This window comes from Struthio camelus, chromosome W, assembly GCF_040807025.1.
Source record: "Struthio camelus isolate bStrCam1 chromosome W, bStrCam1.hap1, whole genome shotgun sequence".
Lineage (NCBI taxonomy): Eukaryota > Metazoa > Chordata > Aves > Struthioniformes > Struthionidae > Struthio > Struthio camelus.
The window spans coordinates 1831701-1850942 of NC_090981.1; the positions used below are offsets into that span (position 1 = coordinate 1831701).

Genomic DNA, 19242 nt, shown 5'->3' on the forward strand with positions numbered 1-19242 from the left:
GAGAGGCCATGAAAGTACAGACACAGCAAAAGAGTAGGGGCCCCGGGCTACAAACACAGACCGCAAATGGGGAACAACTGGTCACTAAATGAACATCACCTCATGGGCTGGGCAACACTGGTTGAGCTTGAAGTATCCAACATATGGAAAACGTACCATACACAGGAAAACTTGGAGAGTATGGGGAATTGGGGACCAGTGAAGAAAGAGCAAAGAAGGGATTTTTGTTATCAAAGTATTAAAAAATCCCAAGCAGAATCAGGAAGGAGGGGGAAGAAACCCCCCTTCCCCACAGGAGAGGACTGTCCCCCAAATGAAGGCATTTGTTCAAGCCTTTCCCAGCCAGAAACTATGGCAGGGATTTGGACAAATCAACAACTAGGATACTTGTCTTGTGGAAGAGTTCAGCTTCTCCTGCTGGTGTCTACCTCCAGGGAGTAATACAGACAAAACTTGCTCTGTGTCCCTGGAGAAACAGTGAGTTGTCTCTCCACCACATATACACGTGATGGCCCCACAGACCACACATACAGTATCATCGGTGCCAGGCTACAGCTCTGTAGGGGCTGTGCAGTGCAGGCTTCTGGCCCAGTTAGGCTTGGTCACCCTTCTCCTGCTCTACCTAGAGCTTATTCGGCCATAACAGCAACCCTCTAATGGTCAGGCACCTACGACCTTCCTCATCTGAGCTTTAGCTTAGCTTTGTACAGTCATGTGGGGTAGCGCCTGTGACATCACTGTGACAGCTCTCTGTCACTGACTGACAGGGACATCAAGGAGTTACTTTGGGCAGAGAGAACTGCCTGTGGCCCTATAGTCAAACCAGAGAGTAGCAGGGTCCGTGTAGGGGGGCCTTGAAAGTGCAGGCACAGGACGAGACTAGGGAGCCTGGGCTACAAACACAGACCACAACTGAGAAAAAACTGGTCACGAAAGGAACATCACCTCATGGGCTGGGCAATGCTGGGTTCAGGGAGAAGGAGGTATCCAACATATAGAAAATGTACCATACACAGTAAAATTGAGAGAGTACAGGGAACTGGGGACCAGTGAAGAAAGAGAAAAGAAGGGGTTATGTTACCAAAAAAAAAAAACCCATGCAGAATCAGGAACGAGAAGAAAGATGGCAGCCCCACTGCCACCATCATCTTCCTCCCAAGGAGGAATTCAGGACGCTGATGCCTTGCCACAACCCCCCTTCTTCTGGAAGAAGTAGGTGCTGTCCCCCTTAGGCTCCCAAGCAGGGTGGGCTGAGCGTAACACCAGAGAAAGAGGGAGGAACAGGAAAGCTGGTGCATCTCAGCTTTAACTGTCTCATTCGTGCGAAGGACCTGGACCAGCTGGGGACTTTCAACTAGAAGTGCCAGTATCCTTTTCACTGGACTAAGCAGAATGCCTGCAGTGGATGCTAATGCTTGACTTAGACTGTCAATACACCCTGGGCTCTGCACACAGAGTGCATTTTTTTTTCCCCATATGAAGCATCGTGCAACAGCCAAGAGAGAAAAGTGCAGAGTCAGAGGCAATAAATGTCTGTTTTACCTCCTGGACTATTTCCCTTCCACATTCTACCAGAAAGGTGGTCATCCACTCTCCAGCTGCCTGAGCTCACGTGGGTCTGGCAGACAGCATGCCATCCAGGACTGTCGTAATGAAGTCTGTGGCCTGTGCTGGGGGGAAGTATTTGCACACAGTCTGGAGAGAAAGGAGAAACAGGAGAGACCACATCACAGCTCTGTTCTGGCTCTTCAGAAAAGAGAAAAAACTTGAGGGGTCTGTTAGTTGGCAGACATGGAGGGTGCAATCACTTTACAGCTGGGCATTCAGAGCTTTTTATGTTTTATGCAGTTGATAGACTTGGAAGTGCCTCCTCCATAAGCTGTTTGCTTATATGCAAAACTGGTATTCTGACAACAGCATTAAGTCGGATACTGAAGGTGTCACAGCTGCCACAACAGCACACAGAGATACTGGGCATAGTTGTTTTCACTGGAGAGTGAATGGCTTACATAGGACTTGCATAAAAGACATGCAAGTAAATAAATGTTCAAATAAAACAAACAGAAAAAAAACAAAGGAAAGAGCTGAGGCTTCTCTTCAACATCTATTTTTCCATTGACATTTATGTGGGTGTGCACATGGATGCATGAAACACACATGTACATGCACAATCATATCATGATATCTACTCCTTTCATGGTGTGCCTAAATGATATGAACGTCTCAAAAGCCTCCTGCTACTTGGTAATGACAGATGTCCTGGTGTGACAGCTCACTCTGGAAAGGGCGAGAGAGGCTGGAGGGGAGCAGGGAGATGTGCAGGAGCCCGGACACTGGGCCCTCACACTGCTCTTTTGGGATCAGTTACCTTCGCTATTTTTGAAGATATCTCAAGCAGAGATTCATCATTTGAGGCATGCAGCTCCTCACACAAAAACCCAATATCATCGTTCTCAAGAGTCACGTTCATGGTCTTGCCTAGAATGAACAACAGGAGAAAAAGGGGGGGGGGTCACATTTACTGAAACTGAACCACTGGCCCCAGATTTTCAGAAAGACAGACCCGAGTGACAGCAGCAAAGGCCACAGGGGGAGCCCAGGGCCTTCCTGAACTCTGTGCAGCAGGATTGTACTAGCCAGGCTCAATGGCTGATCAGTCCCAGTCTGGACAGCCCCCACTTTTCCCCTGAGCCATTTGCTGAGGGTGCAGGGTTGCAGCTGCAGGCCTCTCTCCTCTCAGCGCCTGCATTCCCTGGGCATTCCTGCACAGGTCATTCACGTCTCTGAGAGGGAGGAAACCTCCCCACAAATTCCTCTGTGCAGACAGAGGCTGCTGACTAAAGTGGAGGCAAGAAGCCTAGATGCAGAAGCCAATTCTAATGAATTTCTGACCAGGGATTGTTATTTTCTGGGGCCATGGAGTGCCTTGTCTGCTATCCTTACATCATTGCTGAGTGCATTTCTCAGAAGAGCTAAGATTGACTGGAAAGGCATTTAAACAAAAACCTTCAAACCAAGGTCTGGACCTTCAGCTCAGATCCCTCCTCCCTAACTCTGAGCACCAAACTGATTTCCCCTCTTGTCCTTGGAAGGAGATTTCCTCCCCAGCAGGAAGCAGGTTGGAGAAGCCATATGTGGAACTGCCTGTCTCTCCACTCCATGAGCAGGGAGCAAGGGGGAAAGCATCTACTGAAAAGTTAGGGACCTCGTCCGAGCTAGTTCTCTGATCTCCCTCTGTCTCCCCTGGATGCGGAGGGGGACAGTCCCTGGCATTCCTGACAACATCCTGCTCTCAGGCAGCAGCGGGAAATGGCCCTGACTCTCCATCACAGTGGGAAATGCCCTGAGGAGATGGGACTCAACGACCTTCTCCCAGGGATCCCTTGTGACAAGGAGAAGGGAGAGAATTAACAGGGTGGATGCAAGAAACCAGCCAAGATTGTTACCCGCCCCCTGCCCTTTTGGGGACGGTGCCCTGGCCCTGCATGATCTTGATGTCGCTGGGCAGGGCAGAGGAAGAAAATGAGGCTGACAAAAGGGGGAAGTGCCCGTTCTCCTCACCTTGTATTCAGAGAAGGCAGCTGAAGTAGGCCCCTGCACACTGGCAGGATGTGGCCGGCAAGGGGCAGGCCAGAAGGCCCAGCAGTCCCATCAGGGAGCCAGACTGCTCACAAATGCTTTCTCCCTGCAAAAGCAAGAGAAGACAGAAAGGTTGCAGGTGGCCCCAGTGGCTGTTCCTCCCTTCACTGCTGTGCTGGCCCTGAGCCATGGTGGGGCATCAGGGCGCACCAAGGGGCAGCCCCATAACCCTGGGAGACCAGAAACCCAGAGCACAGCCCAGGGCAGAGCTCCCTGCTGGGGCTGAAGCAGGCGATGAGGGGAGACATGGCGCTTGAGGGGGTCTCCACTCACTGTGCACTTGAATTGCTCCTTGTAAGTAGCCAGCAACTGGGCACAGGCCTGCAGGGCCCTCTCTTGCTTCCATTCCTTGGGCCAAGCTGAGCCAGTACTCCAGCACCTGTGGAAGAGCAGCTCTGCCTTGCAGCAGGCATCTTTCTTGCCCTGACAGCCCTCTCCATTTTCACTCCATTTCTGGCACTGTCCCTAAACACCTGCCCTGTGGATCCATGTGGACTCATGCGTGTGGCCCTGTGTTAACTGTGTGCCCGGTGCCTGTAGTTGTGCTCTCGCCATAGACCAGGTCTCTCCACAGACACTCCATTCCTCACCAAAGAGATGTCTCCTCTGCAGGGATCTCCCTGCTTAGGGCTTAACCCAAGCTACTCTCTCTGAGTGTGCAAAGGCTCAGTCACAGCTAAAGCTTTGGACAAGTCCTCCAAAAATAGAACAACCTAATGATCTCGGTAGGTCTAATTAATTTGTGTTACAGGGCAATCTTCCAAAGGACAACAACTCAAAGAGAAGCTACTAAACCTAGCAATAGTATTGCTGCTTGTGGTAACATCCTTTCATGCATCTGCACAGGAATAGAAAGAATTGAGGAGAAGTGAAAAATGAAGAGTAAAATATTACAACTGAACCAGAAGAGAAGTAATGTTGAAGGAAGACAGTATAGATAAGCATTGGAGAATGCTTATAACCATCTAATAACCAAAGCTTAACCAATCTGTTGAGTGTTTCCAAAAGTTAATCCTACAGTGCACAAATTTTAGTGATGTATTATACTCAGTGTTTCTTTTAAAAGTGAAGAAGAAAAAGAGGATGACAAAATCTATGCATACATGTAGCCATTCCTAATTTAAATTAAAATATGAAATTTAACAGGTTTTTTTGGAGAACAGATGGAATCAGTGCCTCTAACACACCCCAATTCTCTGCACCTCCTGCCTTGACCCACTGTACCCTCCTTCCTCCAGGTGCTCTTCACAAATGTCCCCTTCTCCTGCAACTACCCACTCCTGGCTTACTGCTGCCACGCAGCCCAGGCTTGCTGGAAGCATAACATTCCTTCCTTTCCCCATCAAGGAAAAGACATACACACCTTTTTTTTTAACCTCTCCCTCTTATACCTTGCCTCTTTCTCACCCCTCCCCTCTGTTGTGGCCTCACAGCAATTTTCTCCACAATCTCCATTTCCCTTTCCTTAGCGAAACAAGCAACCCCCAAGCACAGTGTCAATTTCTGCTTCCAAAAGGTGCTTGACAAAGGGTTGTACTGAGAGCTCAAACAGATGGGAGGAAGGAAGGTCTGCCACCGCGCAAAGAGCCAGACAAGCACACATGGAGCGTCTGCAGCAGGGAGGTACAGGAGATTATGCTGGAGCAGGAGAGCACAAGTGGAACACTGTGGAAGTCTGTGCTGCCTCACCACTTGCAAAAAAACTGGAAAATAGAGCAAATGGCAAGGCAGGAAAATGCTGGCCATGATGACCTGCCACAAGCCTGATGTGCTGCCACAAACCTGATGATTTTGTGCCACCAGCCAATAAAAGTGACAGATACAATCCAGTGTCACTGAACAGATGGAAGACGCAACCTTGGCTTTACTGGCACCTGAAGGGGCTCTGTCCTTTCCATTCACCAACTATACAACAGAGCCCCCAAGGACACATCAGCTCAGAGCCTCACTGGAGCATAATCAGCATAGGTAATCTCAGCAAGTACACTAGAGGAGGAAAAAGTCTAAACAAATCCAAAAGCAGAGTGCTTTAGTGTGCCCCCATCCATAATACCATGGTCATCTACATTGTGAATCCTGTACATAGGCCCAGGCACACAATTTGACACAGAGTTCATGCTACCTGATGATCTGTGCAGGCCCTCTCACAGGGTCAAAGAGCAGCAGGATACTCCCAAGGAAGGAAAGCTTTTTGTGGGTGATTTACTGGAGAGGCTGGAGCTTGGCTCAGGAAGGCCCTGTATAGCAGCCTCTGGAAGTTGAGACAGGCTAGACAAACATGCTGAGAAGGACAGGTGGTGGGGCCCTTGTCATCCTAGGCACCTGCCACAGCCCCCTGCTATGGGGCACTATCATGTGCTTGACTTGGCCAGAGGCGGTTTCTCCACCAGACACCCTGGCTAACCTCAAGCTCTTAGAGAATGAGGTTGGTGTAAGTCTTGCCAAGCTCCTGTGGAGAGTGGGGAGAGCACCATAACCCCAAATAGGCTGAAACAAACAGGACAGCTGAGGCCAGGGCCCAGAAGGCTAATCAGAGTATGCTAAAAGACTGGGGAGGCAGGGCTACAGATATCCTGCAAGGACCTCATGCTCCCTCTTCTGCTTTGCACTCCTCTAGGAGCACCCAAAGCAATGCATGGAGTATGGCTGCACTGCATCCCAGAGAGAAAATACTGCCCTCCTGTCACAGATGAGTGGGGAGTAATGCACTTCACTCGTAAGAGAGAAGCAGCAATATGTTTTATTGAGGTAAGATAGTGATTTAACAAAAGTTAAATCGTAAATAAGAAAGTGATTTAACAAGGGTCGATGGCAAGGTTCACTCGGTTATTTACTGCATGGAGGACAGGGTCAGATGAAAGTGTCAGAGAGACCCTCCCATTGAGTCATGAGGTTCAGAATGGACCCCCCCTTGCTTTCCAAACTCCTTCTCAGAGGAGTCTAGGTGCGGCTGGATCCAATCTTAGTCCTGGATTTGGTCAACGGTTTATGTCTAAAGGATTATGTGCACAATCAATCAAAGAGGTAACTCAGCAAAGTTTGCAATGATTTAGCATGCTATTAGTGACTTACCGAGGATCTGTCGTGGGTAAGGAATCTCTTGACCTTGAGGAGTAACCTTGAGAGGTGTCTCTGGCTCAAGGGGAGATTCTGCCATGCAGCCTGCTGTCATGCAGGAGAGCTCAACAGGCTCTGAACTGCCTCCTATTCATGGGGTAAGATGGTTGACTCATATTTGCATACCAGCCATATTGGTGTGAGCACATGCTTAGTTAGCCCCTGGCTATGTGCTGTTTACGGAGAGGTCAGGTTGAGGGGGGAAGAGCACATCGGGGGGGAAAGAGCACACCGTCACACCTCCCCAGCCCACTGCTGTTCTCGCTTGTGCCTGCCTCTGAAAAACAATCTTCATAGATAGCTTGACTTTCACCTCCTTGTTAGGACACCACAGTTATTTCAAACTCCCCATCTAGAGCTGATTTTCCTTTCTCCTTTGCCACAAATAGGCCTTTTCCCTACAGTCATATCTCTACCACTCTGCTGGCACGCGGTCCAGACCTGCCAGCAAATTCTGTGACCCCCTTCCCCCAGAGCAAAAACAGATTCACAGAATCACAGAATAGCTGAGATTGGAAGGGGCCTCTGAAGATCATCTAGTCCACCCCCTCTGCTCAAAGCAGGATCAACTAGAGCAGGTCATGTTTTCAATATCTCCAAAGATGAAGACTCCACAACCTCTCTGGGCAACCTCTTCCAGTGTTTGACAGCTCTCACCATAAAACAAAAATTTTTTTTATGTTTAAATGGTATTTGTTGTTTTTCAATTTGTGCCCATTGCCTCTTGTCCTGTCACTAGGCATCCCTGAGAAAGAGTCTGGGTCCATTTTCTTTACTTGCTCCCATTAGTCATTTATACATACTGATAAGATCTCAGCCTTCTCCTCTCCAGACTAAACAATCCCTGCTCTCTCAGCCTCTCCTTACATGACAAATGCTCCAGTCCCTTAGTCATCTCTGTGGCCCTAAAACAACCATCCCCTCCCCTCTTTCTACCTGCTAACCTCTTGTCCTCACCCTTTCCCTCTCTCTTGGTTTCAAGAGAGAGGGAACTTTCCACACCATGTGAAGGAGCAAATGTGGCTCCCTAGCACAGTGAGGACATAGGGCATTTCCATATCTTCAGCAGTGTCCCTCAGTGAAGGGAAAGACTACTTGGTAGGGCTGTCAAAAGAGGCAGCCTGGTGATAAGGGTAGGCGTGGGTGCTGTGAGCAACAGATGAGGGGAAGGCAGCTGCAATCTGCAGGGGAGAGAGAGGAGGGTCAGCCTCCAGGAGGTGGGGGAAGGACTGTTGCTATCTATCTGGTATGGTTTCCACCTCTCTGATCTTCAAAGTTTCCCCCACTTCTAACAATGTATTACTCCCAAACACCACATTGGATTTGTCCCTGCAGACATCCTTCCCCCATGAATTCAAAGTGGGAAAAAAAATTAAATCAGGTCTTAGAGGACTTCTACTCTTTTCCCCTCAAGCCTGTTAATTCTTAATGAAGGGAGCAGTTATTTTCTCTGAACTAGAAGTAGGGGAACATCAGCCTTTTTCATAGCCATATGACATAAATGTGCATGGGAACCTCCTGTGAAGTGCTTGTGAAGAGAAGATGGGGCAAGGCAATTCTACAGCTCTCTAGGCAGAGATGGTTTGCCTCCCCTCTTCCCTCTCTCTAGGCTCTCTCCTACACACTCAAGCTCTGCAGGACACTGATTTCAGAATGAGATACAAGCTTATCAAGTTCACCTGTCTATGCTGACGTCAAGTAAGCTAGTGGATTGACAACACCCATTAACACCTCCTGCTTGACAATACCACCATCTCCCCCTCCTGGTAGGGCAGCCTCTGGGATTTTCATGTACCCCTCACCTTAAGGTAATGAGATTCCAATTCCTGCCAAAATCAGCTTCTGATTCCACAAAAACAGAGATTGAAAGGTGTGACTGCAAGGTGGGAAAGGGAGGGTAGAATACCAGCATAGAAAGAGACGCTCAAGGTTCGTGAGGGGTTAAAGAGGATAGATTTAATAAAGGACTTGCACTCCAAACTGCACAGGGAGCCCTGGGAACCACACGGAGGGATCGCTGATGGGAGACTGCTGGACACCCGGGTCGGACGCCCAGGTGAGACTCAACTCATTGTATCCTAAGGGCTCCTTTTATCTACTAGAACTCTCTCCTTATCTCAGCTGTGCTAACCTTGGGTAGCTACCGGCCGAGAAGCAGCCAGACGTTGCTGACAAAAGGGAATATGCGTGCCTGGCCCTGACGGGAAGTCGGTCAGCGCGTAGAGAGCACACTCCGGGGCTGCTACCACGTACTCTGCCAGTCACCTGGCTCCTCGCCAGCTCTTCCGCAGGTGTTCTCGTTACAAAAGGACACCATATTAAATTTTTCAGCAAGTCATCACCTCTTATAATTCACAGTAACCTGCACTCACCATTCCAAGTCCTAAAGCCTTCATTTGTCCTATGACTTGTAATAGTGAGAAATTTAAAACAGACTAATGTCATCTCACTATCTGAGTAGGAGCTAAATCATGTCTTCATTGCTCAAATACTGACTCCCATTGTCTAATCCTTTGTCTGTTGGGGACTCTATATCTTCACCCTCAGTCTTGCTGCTTACCAGAAAATGCTACTCCTCAGCCCCAAGCCTCACCCACATCTGGAGTGAGAATACAGAGAGCACGGCAGCAGCCAGCTGGAGCAGCATAATGCAAACACTATCCCAGGAGAGCATGTGGAGCAGAAATACCACTAGATATACTTGGAAATGATGGGATAAAGGGTTGGGAAAGTGTTAAACTGTCAATACAAACAATATTCTCCCCCCCATCTTCTGTGGACCATTACTTTTTTCTGTAGTGCCAGGTTGACATCCTTCCTATTTCATATTGCCATACTCTATTATCCTTCTTTTCCTTCTGCTATTTGTTGCCCCACTTCATCTTCACTGGCACCAGCATTAATTCACTACTGGACAGTGAACTGGCATAGCTGCAAAGGATGTGGTGCTCTCACTACTTACCTCATGACATTCAGAGGGCATCTGAAAAAGTGTTCCTCAATAAGCACTGCAATGAGAGAAAACTGAAGGGATACTAGAAATGCTGTATTTCCCACAGGGTGGTTTGCATGCTCTCTGGACTTGAAATGAAACAGGATGTACAGAGGCCTCCCTCCTTAATTTCTGCACATTTCCATATGCTTATTATGCCTGTGAGAGTTGGTCAAAATCAGATCAAACAGTTCATCTGAAAATCAAAATTGCTCAACTTGATTGACCTAAATTCTCTATTACTGTAGAAATGGCACCATTAATTTTAATTATTTTCAAAATAGGAATTACTTCCTAGCAGCATCTGCCAGGCAGCTTATATATCTTACACCCCCTCAGTCCCACAGTCACCCAAATTTGCAGATGCACTCCCTGCCTCCTCATTTTTACCCATTTACCATCCTCTCTTCAATACTGTACTCTGCCATATCTTCAAATTGCTTTCTTTGAACTTCCCAAACCCTCAAGGCTTCTAGTTTTTATACTTCTAGTTTCATATTTCTAGTTTTCTTAGCAAAGCATATCTCATGTATTTCAAATCATTACTGCAGTATGTTCTGGTCATCTTAAAGTCATTGTTTACATACCATCTTTACTCTAGAGAAGATTTCATCAGGCTGAGACAATCTGAGAAAATTTAACCTACATAGTCTCTGTTCGGTTCTTTTCCTATTCTACCCTGAGTGTTTAGCCCTTTTAGCTGCTATAATTTCTTTTTTCTCTATCATTACTACTAGTCAGACTAGTGAGGACTGAATAAAAAAAAAGCCATTTTATATTTCCTTTGCCATTCATGCAAGTCTGGAAGTTCCTTCTTTTATTCTGGAGAGCTTGCATTTGCCTTACAATTCTCCATTAGTCATCTTGCCTCTCTGTTTTTTCTCTCATTATTAATACTTATTAGCATTTTTTTTGTAGTGGCTAGGTATCAAAGTGATATAAAATGCAATCAGTTCCCAAGCCACAATTTAAAACAAAAACAATCTGAATTTTTTCCTCTCATTTAAAGTCAGATTTTATTTGTGTATGCAATTTTAAATGTGCATCACAAAATCTTTCCTACACCAGGACTTGGCTGTGTTTGATTGTCAGAAGATCAGAAAGCTGCAGTTTTGAAGCAGGAAAGTAATGAAATGATTTGATGTTTGGATTTAGGACCCTGTAGAGTCAGACAAGATGAAAAGAGAACGTTTTTGTTCTTAAAAAAAGATTCAACACCTGTTAGAGGAGGTCTGGTTGTTCTCAGAGAGGAGAAGAAGGAGGAGGAACTGAAGACAAGTCCTGGAAGAGACTGTCCTGGCAATGCCAGAACTGTAGGCCACTATTCAACCAAAACCAGGTCCACAGGCCAAAAAAAACCTCAAAAAACAAAACCAGCAAAAATACAATGCAGATCCTCTCAAACAAAGCTAATGGTACCTAAATTCAGGAACTCCTCTTGCAAACACCTGTATAGCATTGTTATTATTATTGGGTATCACTCAATGGTGCAATTGCACGTGAAGGAGCAGTGATACATTTACAGTCATTCCAGAGGCTTCATCTCACTGTCCACCTTCAAAAAGTGTTCATAGCATTGAGTTTGGTGACTAAAAAGTCACCAAAAAACAAGTACCTTTTCATGCCAGAACAAGTGAGTGAATTAGTTTACACTGATGTACTTTTATTGGTATTAAACTCTATTCTTCCAGAATGACCAGCACAGACATGTCTCCAAATTCAGTTTCAGTGTGACAGGAACCTCTCGATAGCTTGTAACCTGTTTGAGACACTACATACTTCCCTTGTCTAGTTCATTTGTGTGACCTGATGTACCTTCTTGATGCAGAGATCTATAATAGGTTGGAATGAATAAATTAAGAGCAGAAATGTATGTATGAAAGCACCAAAAGAAATTACAAGAAAAGAAGGGACAAAAGAATGACATGAGTTGATGGCACCAACAGGTCACTGAGATCTAGATTCAGATTCTTGAGACACACAGACTGGGAAAAAAAAGGACAGCCTAAATGAAAGAGAGACTACTCCCAGAAGAGGACACAGAAGGACAGACAGCAAATCAACAATATTGCTTAATGAATCACACAGCGGGGTCACTGAAGAGTACAAAAGGCACATCCAAACTAAGCACATGATCACCCATCAAAAAGAACCAAGGAGACATGAAAATGACTCTTAATCTGGCATGATTTGTCCTTCATTTCACCACAAGTAATCCTGGTAAGACTAGCCAGACATACACATCTTGGTGCTTGTGAGCATGAGAGTATGGAAAAATGAGTATGAAAGGCTGAATGAAAGAAATCTGTAAGAGAATTAGTATGACTGAAATCAGTTTGGTTTAAAATAAAATCACCAGCCCCTCCTATACAGTCTCCTATTTAGCTTTGCTATGTTTTACATCGTTAGCTGCTACTACTAGATCATTTAAAATGTCAATAAAACCTAATAGTGTGTGGTTACAGAAGCATGTCAAAGAAGGGAGAGCGCTACAGAGGGAAGCAATAACACAGCAAACTTGCGATAGCTCATCTTTTTGAGGCAATACTTTTGTTTCCCCTTTTCCCCAAAGGAAGAGATTTGGCACACTTACAGTTTCTGCTACTACACCAATAGCTTCTTATTTTGCAGTTCACAGAGAAGAAATAACTGTTAAAAGAAGTTAGTTTCTCAAAACTATTCCTGAGTATGAAATTACAGTAAATGTCCTAAACATTTTGCTCATATGAGCAACCTGAACAGAGGGAGGGCCAGGAAAATGAGTATTTATGTTTAGCCAAATACATTTGAGGTTTAGAAACCAGATTTCAGATAAAAAATATAACTTGCAGATTATAAAAACCCTGCAGACATGATAGTATCTCATAATGTTACTGAGAATTTTAAATTAAATAAATAAAAAAGGGCAGAATCGTTTGCAATAGTCAGTATTGTTACTGTTAATACCAACAGCAGTAGTTTAAAAATTTGGGAATCTTTGGTACCATTTACTTGTTTTTTCCCTATGTAGTCAAGTCAAGCCAATGGTTATTTTGCTAAACACAAAGGATAAATTATTGAAGTCTCATTATTATGAGGTTATTTGCCCAAAAATTTTCCAAAGGGGGATATTATTCCAATATCTTCATCATGAAAGATATGATTAAAGGGTGATTGAACATGGGAACAGGTTGCCCAGAGAGGTTGTGGAATCTCCATCCTTGGAGATTTTCAAAACCTGACTGGACATGGTCCTAGGCAACCTGCTCTAGCTGACCATACTTGAGCAGCAGGATTGGACTGGATGATCTCCAGAGTGATCTCCTAATCTTGTTCACTCTCTTTACTGCAATCAGTTTGATATATTTAGTCCTGTTTGGGGATTAAACGAATTCTGCTCTATTTTAGCCATAGTCATGCATTCCACATACATAAACTCTGTCTTGAAATTTTATTGCTGGGTGTATGGGAAAATGCAGAAGAATGTGGAGGAGCTAGGCAATGGAAGCTAGCCAGACCGTTCCGTGGGAAAAGGAGCATCAACAGGGCATGTTGACCCATAGTCACGTGGCCAAGCCCATGCCAGTGTGGCGCTGCACCTGGGCTTTGAATCGAGATGAGCGATGAGCTCAATATGCTCACTGCACATGTGTGTAGGCCATAAAAACCTCACATAGTGCCCCCCCCCGCGGTGTTCCTCACCCTGGACCAATGCTCAGCGGTGCCAGGGACTCTCCTGCTCCATTATTGCCTCGATTGGGAAATCACTGGGGAACCCCTGCTCAGACGCACAGGTAATAAACGCTCAGTATTGACCCTAGTGTGCCTTGTGTTTGTGTATCCATCCCTGCTGGGAGTCCAGGCGGTGGCCCCGCCTTACCCTTACACTGGGGAACTCAAAACAAGCACTGTCTGGCCTGTTTGTCCTCCCAGCCCCAGCCCAGGCCATGGTACGGCACATCTGTCACTGTACCCCTGCGCTAGGCCATGGCATGGCCCGTCTGTCCCCACTGGTCCCTGGTTTCCTACAGCCATTCCCCAGTTTGGTATTTCTGGTACTTTTACCTTGGTTGTGATGGCCCTAAGTGGTTTTGCTGACAGGACTACCTGTGTGTGAGTGTCCTTGCACCCCAAAATGCCCTATCATTATCCAGTTGGGGCTGGTTGGATTTAGTTTTTCCTTATTCAATTGCCAGACATCATTATTTCACTTTAGCCTTGATTCCGCCACTTAGTTCCAGTGAAGCACAAGCAGGTTCTTATCATACATGCTGACACTTTAACCTACCCTAGCAGCAGAGTGACTTGATTCTCACACTCCTGCTGTGTGTTCCCACAGTGCCCCATTCAGGCCTTAGCTACTGCCAGGCCCTGTGCGCCAGCCAGATCTCTTCCACCCTTCTGGATGACAAGTATGTCCTGAAAAAAAGAACATCTAAATAAAAAAAAAAACAGAAAAGAAAGTTTCTACTTTCATGATAATGTTCCATACTGAAATAGGAAGCACCACCAAAGACTGGGTTTTGTTTTGATGGTAATTTTATTGTTTTGAGAATACCTTTCAAGTTTTGATTGGTTAGTATTATTTTGAGAATGGTTATCTGTCAGTTTTGATGTTCACTTGTGGTTTTGATGGTAAGGTTAGTCAGACTATTGAAGGCTCCCATCAGCAAAGTCTGCATCTGAAAGACAAAAGGAAGCAGTGTCACTCCTGGTCATGATATTCAGCATAAAACCATCCACTCAGTGGTTTGATTTCTAAAAAGTGAAGACCTGAGCCTGCACACAGCCTGATCTGTGCTGTGACTACAGGACTGAACTGACTCGAGAGGAAGGCTTCCAAAACCCTTACAAGAAAATTGACCACATTTCAGTTCCATACTAAGATTGGTGTAGTGTACAGAAGATCAGGACAAAGGTACCTGCTTTAATGGCACATGGCAGACCTTAGGTACATGAAATTTGATTGAAATTTCACCCTTGTTTCACTAATGATCTTGCGGTCAATCTGAGCCAAGCTGATCCAAAAATCAGAAGCCATTGGTAACTTGCTAGGGAGAACATGTAGGAATGCAGGCAACTAACTTTTTTAAAGCTGCTCCATCTCTCCTCTACCTGGATTTTCCTTAAATCACCATTTTCCTTTCCTGGCCATTTTCATCCTCATTAATTTATTCAAAATAAATCTAAGCAAAAAGGCACCCGAGCAATTCTTCTTCAGTTGTTTAAAAGAAGCAGAGTTTGCCATCTGCTGGCCAGAGAATTCATTAAAGCCAAAACAGTTTTAGACCAGATGCATTTTCTTATGTACTATGCTATATATCTTCTCTAGAACATTGGGTTCATAGATAACGATGCTTTTAGCAGCAATTATGCTAAGAATCCTTTCAACTATAAATGTTGTGATATAAATTTTGTGGCCCTGTATTTGGATGGTGAAATGCCAATGAAATTGCTGCAGCCTGATTTTGAGAATGGCTTCTGTTTAAGAGAATACATGCAGCTTGTTCAGACAGTCGACGGCCATATGAAAATTCATTACCTGCTTGTTGACAGGGAAGAATTTGTCCATGGCTATACATTGCTCATCTTTTACCTATCTCCAGATCAAGCATGTGCTGATCACTATTCTCTGATTAAAACACAAAACCTGAGAGCAGAAGTGCACTTTGCAGGGGCCTTGACCACCACTGTTAATATGATCATGTATGATATATTTGATACTGTGATAGAATTAAACCAAAGGTGACGTGTTCTTCAACTACTTGTGAGGATGGACACCAAACAGCTCTCTTGGTTTTTCGGCAGGACCCCTTGATGACATGTCCTTTGTATACAAAATTTCCCCAGTTGTTGCAAGAAGAAATATGTTTGTGTTGCCCTAGATTACCTAGGAGCACTTGTGCATTCTTCCTATCCTGTGGATGCAGATTATCCAACACTTCCTGAAGAACAGGGTCGGGGTTCTCAGGATTCTGAAGGGGCTTTTCCACTTCTGTCTTGCTTTCTTCCAGAAAAAACAAGAGTTATTTTCCCCCTTTCCTAATCACTCTGCTTCGCATGTGCCAAGTACTTTTGAAGAGTGGCTGACTGTATACACCTTAGCTTTTTCGTAGGCTGTCAAGCCTGGTTTCTGGAGAATATCCCTCATTTCAGCATCCAAAGAGTGCACTGCGTCAGCCCTAATGTCTTCCTTGGGTAGTGGCAGCACCCTTAGCTGTTCCAGCTTGTTTGCAGGCACCAGATACAATTTTTCTACATATTCCACCACTGCTTTACCAAAAGCCCTGTGATGAGGGGAAGAGCAAAACTTAGAAGAGGACTGATAAATCCACTGGCTTACTTCACCAGTAGCGTCTTTCTTTTGAAGGGCGCACTTTTACTACTCAGGCTTTTAATGAATTTGCGGCCCTTTTTCAGCATGCATATCTGGTGGGATATTAATGGAATGTTCCTCTTCAAGGTATTCAGGGAAATATAAGAAATGGCTTTTATCAGGTCATAAGAAGCAGTGCAGAGCATTGCTTTCCTCTGCTGGGGGGAGGACTGGATCAACAGCTCCAGGAGGGACAGGTTACTCTTCAGACAGTGGTACATCATACTCTTGAGTCTACACCAATAGCAATGCAGGGTGTCAGTCCAGCTCCTCTCTATTTATTGCAGAGCACCAGTTTGTTTGTTTGTTTGTTTGTTTGTTTGTTTTCAGTATGTAAAAGGCTGGCTGCTCTGGCAGGAAAAAATCAGTTCTTAGCCTAAAAGCCTCAAGGGTAGAAGTGGTACCCATATGGTGACCTCAACAACGAGGTACCCATATGGTGACTTTGTAGCATCTTCAAATGCTTCTAAAAAGAACCGGGCCTTGTCAGGATACATCTGCCTGGCTAGGGATGCAACCTGGATCTTATCTCAGGGGTTCTTAAATAGCACCCGATATTTTGTGTTGAGAGTGATGGTGCAGCTCCTTTTACCCTTGCAAAAAAACATTGTGGACAATGTACAGGATGCTTTAGATTCCTGTGATGCACAGACTTAGTACAAGCTTTCTCAATTTCATTGCTCTCAGAAGCAGAGTTCATCAAATCATCAATCACAACCATATTTACTTTATTGGGGGAAATAAACAGTTATCACTGAGACTGTCAGGCAAGTCCTCCATGAATTTGATAAAAGGTTATTTACAGAGCAGTTCCTGATACAACAGTTGCCAACAACTGTAACACCACACAATATTCTCAGGCATAAAAGAAAGGAAGCAATTGGCCCTGTCTGAAAGACTTTTTACAAAATAACTTTTCCCACAGTTGCTAGGCCCTGCCAGAATAGCAGAAAAGGGGTGCTTCCAGTGGATGCCCATGACCAAAAACTGTAGGGGAGGCTTTTAAAATTTTTAGTCAGCACCATTTTGTCATAGACGACCTTCTGTGTGTTCTGGAGGGGCCTGGTTTCTATTGCCTACCTCTCCTTGTTCCTGACAAATAGAGTGCTGGTCTATCATGATCTTTTTAGGGTCATCACTGTCTGTATTTACACTGTAATGCAACATGAGATACCTCAGTGCCTCAAAATTGATCTTTTCTCTTTTGCATTTAGAGTGATGCCTTTAAACTTTGTAGTGAGCACACCTGCAGAAGATCTGGAGAGGAGTAGGTAACTGGCAGAGTACATGGTAGCAGCCCCAGAGTGTGCTCTCTACACACTGACCAAAGTCAATCAGGGCCGGATAGGCATATTCCATTTTGTCAACAATGTCTAGCTACTTCGCAGCCAGTAGCTACTCAAGCTCAGCACAGTTGAGATAAGGAAATAGTTTTAGTAGATAAAAGGAGCCCTTAGGATACAACGAGTTGAGTCTCACCTGGGCGTCCGACCTGTGCGTCCAGCAGCCTCCCATCAGCGACCCCTCCGTGTGGTTCCCGGGGCTCCCTGTGCAGTTTGGAGTGCAAGTCCTTCATTAAATTTATCTTGTTTAACCCCTCATGAACCTTGAGTGTATCTCTATGCCGGTATTCTATCCGACCCTCTCTTACCTGCCTTGCTGTCACAACCTTTAAGCAACACTTTCCCCCAGACTTCAAGTAGCTGCAGAATTTGGGGCCTGAAGACACAAACTCAGTAATGTGCTCCTCTGGTGGCAATTCACTCATCAACTCACCTAAATAGTCACTGAGCAGGGGCTTCCAATCCCCTGGACGACTCCCAAATATCACAGAGTCTGCATCATGATAAAGGCAATGGTCTTGCAGGGCATCTAGGAGATCGTAAACCTCCAGGCGCAGATATGCTGTGGTGAAGCAAGCTACTAAAATGTTAGTGTTGTGCTACAGGGTTGCACTTCCTTTAGCATACTTCCACGAGACAGTGGCTGCATCCTCATCAATAAAATCACAGGACATATCATAAGCCAGAGAAAAGAGATAACCATACAACTCATCTAGTTCTCTTACAATGGTGATGTTGGGTAGGTTGGATCTCTGTCCAATTTTCCCCACAGAGAATTGAAAAACAGTTTTGCAATTTGGCATTTGGAAGGGTTTTTCTTTATATGTTCAGACTGCAAAAGAATGTCTTCTTTCTGCCTGTAATCTTCAACATATTCAGCTTTTTTGTCAGCATCTCTGCACCAGGCTGGGGAGCCTGAAGCTTCCTGCTTCTGGCGGAGGTGTAGTTTTATATAACCTGAGAAAAGACTGTTCCCCTCTGCTTGAAATGCCAAACCTCATAGATTTCACAGACCCTATCGCCCTTCTCCAGAGCCTTGTTCAGTTCTGGGGAACACCAGGTGCCCACAAGGGCTCTTTCTTCATCACTGTGGATACAGAGGGCCTGACAGGTTTCAGCACAAGTGCGGCACAAGGGAAACAATAGCTTGCTGCTTGCCCTCATGGGAAGTACAGGGAAAAAAGAATCCAGGAGGTAGGTACACCTTTACTTTGACCATCCCAAGGATGGTGGCAGAGCGTCAAAATTTTCAAAAATAACTTTGGGTTGATGAAGGGATAGAGGCTAGTAAAATCATAGTAATACATCTTTTCATTGGAGGCTGCTTTGTAGTACAGACAAATGGTATTTGTCTTGCCAAAAAGTGCATCATGAGATGAACAGTGTAGCCAGTTTGGTCCTGGCAAAGAACTCTGTGAGCTCCCCCACTGATTTTGTCATAGTGATCCACTCATGCTCCCATAGACATCTGATGCTAAAGCCTGCTCTCTTTAGGTCGTCCATCTTTTGTTGTGTTGTGTAATACAAATATCCAAAGGTGGCCCCCACCAGAGGGTTCCAGTCATTTCCATGGTAGCATTCAATACAGCCATGGAAAAAGCACCCATTAAATTTGAAAGCTGTCGGCACCCCACCAATGACTGCACAGCCATCCAAGAAACAGGCTTCCACTTGATATTCACCACCTTGTAACTTATGACAGATTTGAATATTTTCCTTTTCAGCCATGTACATAAGCCATTGAATAGAGGGGGTCGAATATCTTTTTCCTCCAACGATAGCCTTCTGGAGGGAGG

The 19242-nt window shown here is 45.3% G+C and overlaps 1 protein-coding gene across 1 annotated transcript in view; it reads right to left on the reverse strand.

Annotated features, from left to right (window-relative positions):
- Positions 1 to 14257: 14257 nt before the first annotated feature.
- The window catches only part of LOC138064271 (uncharacterized), a 49783-nt gene continuing 44798 nt past the window's right edge, over positions 14258 to 19242 (reverse strand). Inside the window, exons 5-7 of the transcript XR_011137543.1 lie at positions 17880 to 18008; positions 17583 to 17650; positions 14258 to 14409 (exon numbers count right to left, since the gene is read on the reverse strand). The gene's annotated coding sequence lies outside the window, so the exon portion shown is untranslated. The remainder of the gene's footprint in view (positions 14410 to 17582; positions 17651 to 17879; positions 18009 to 19242) is intronic.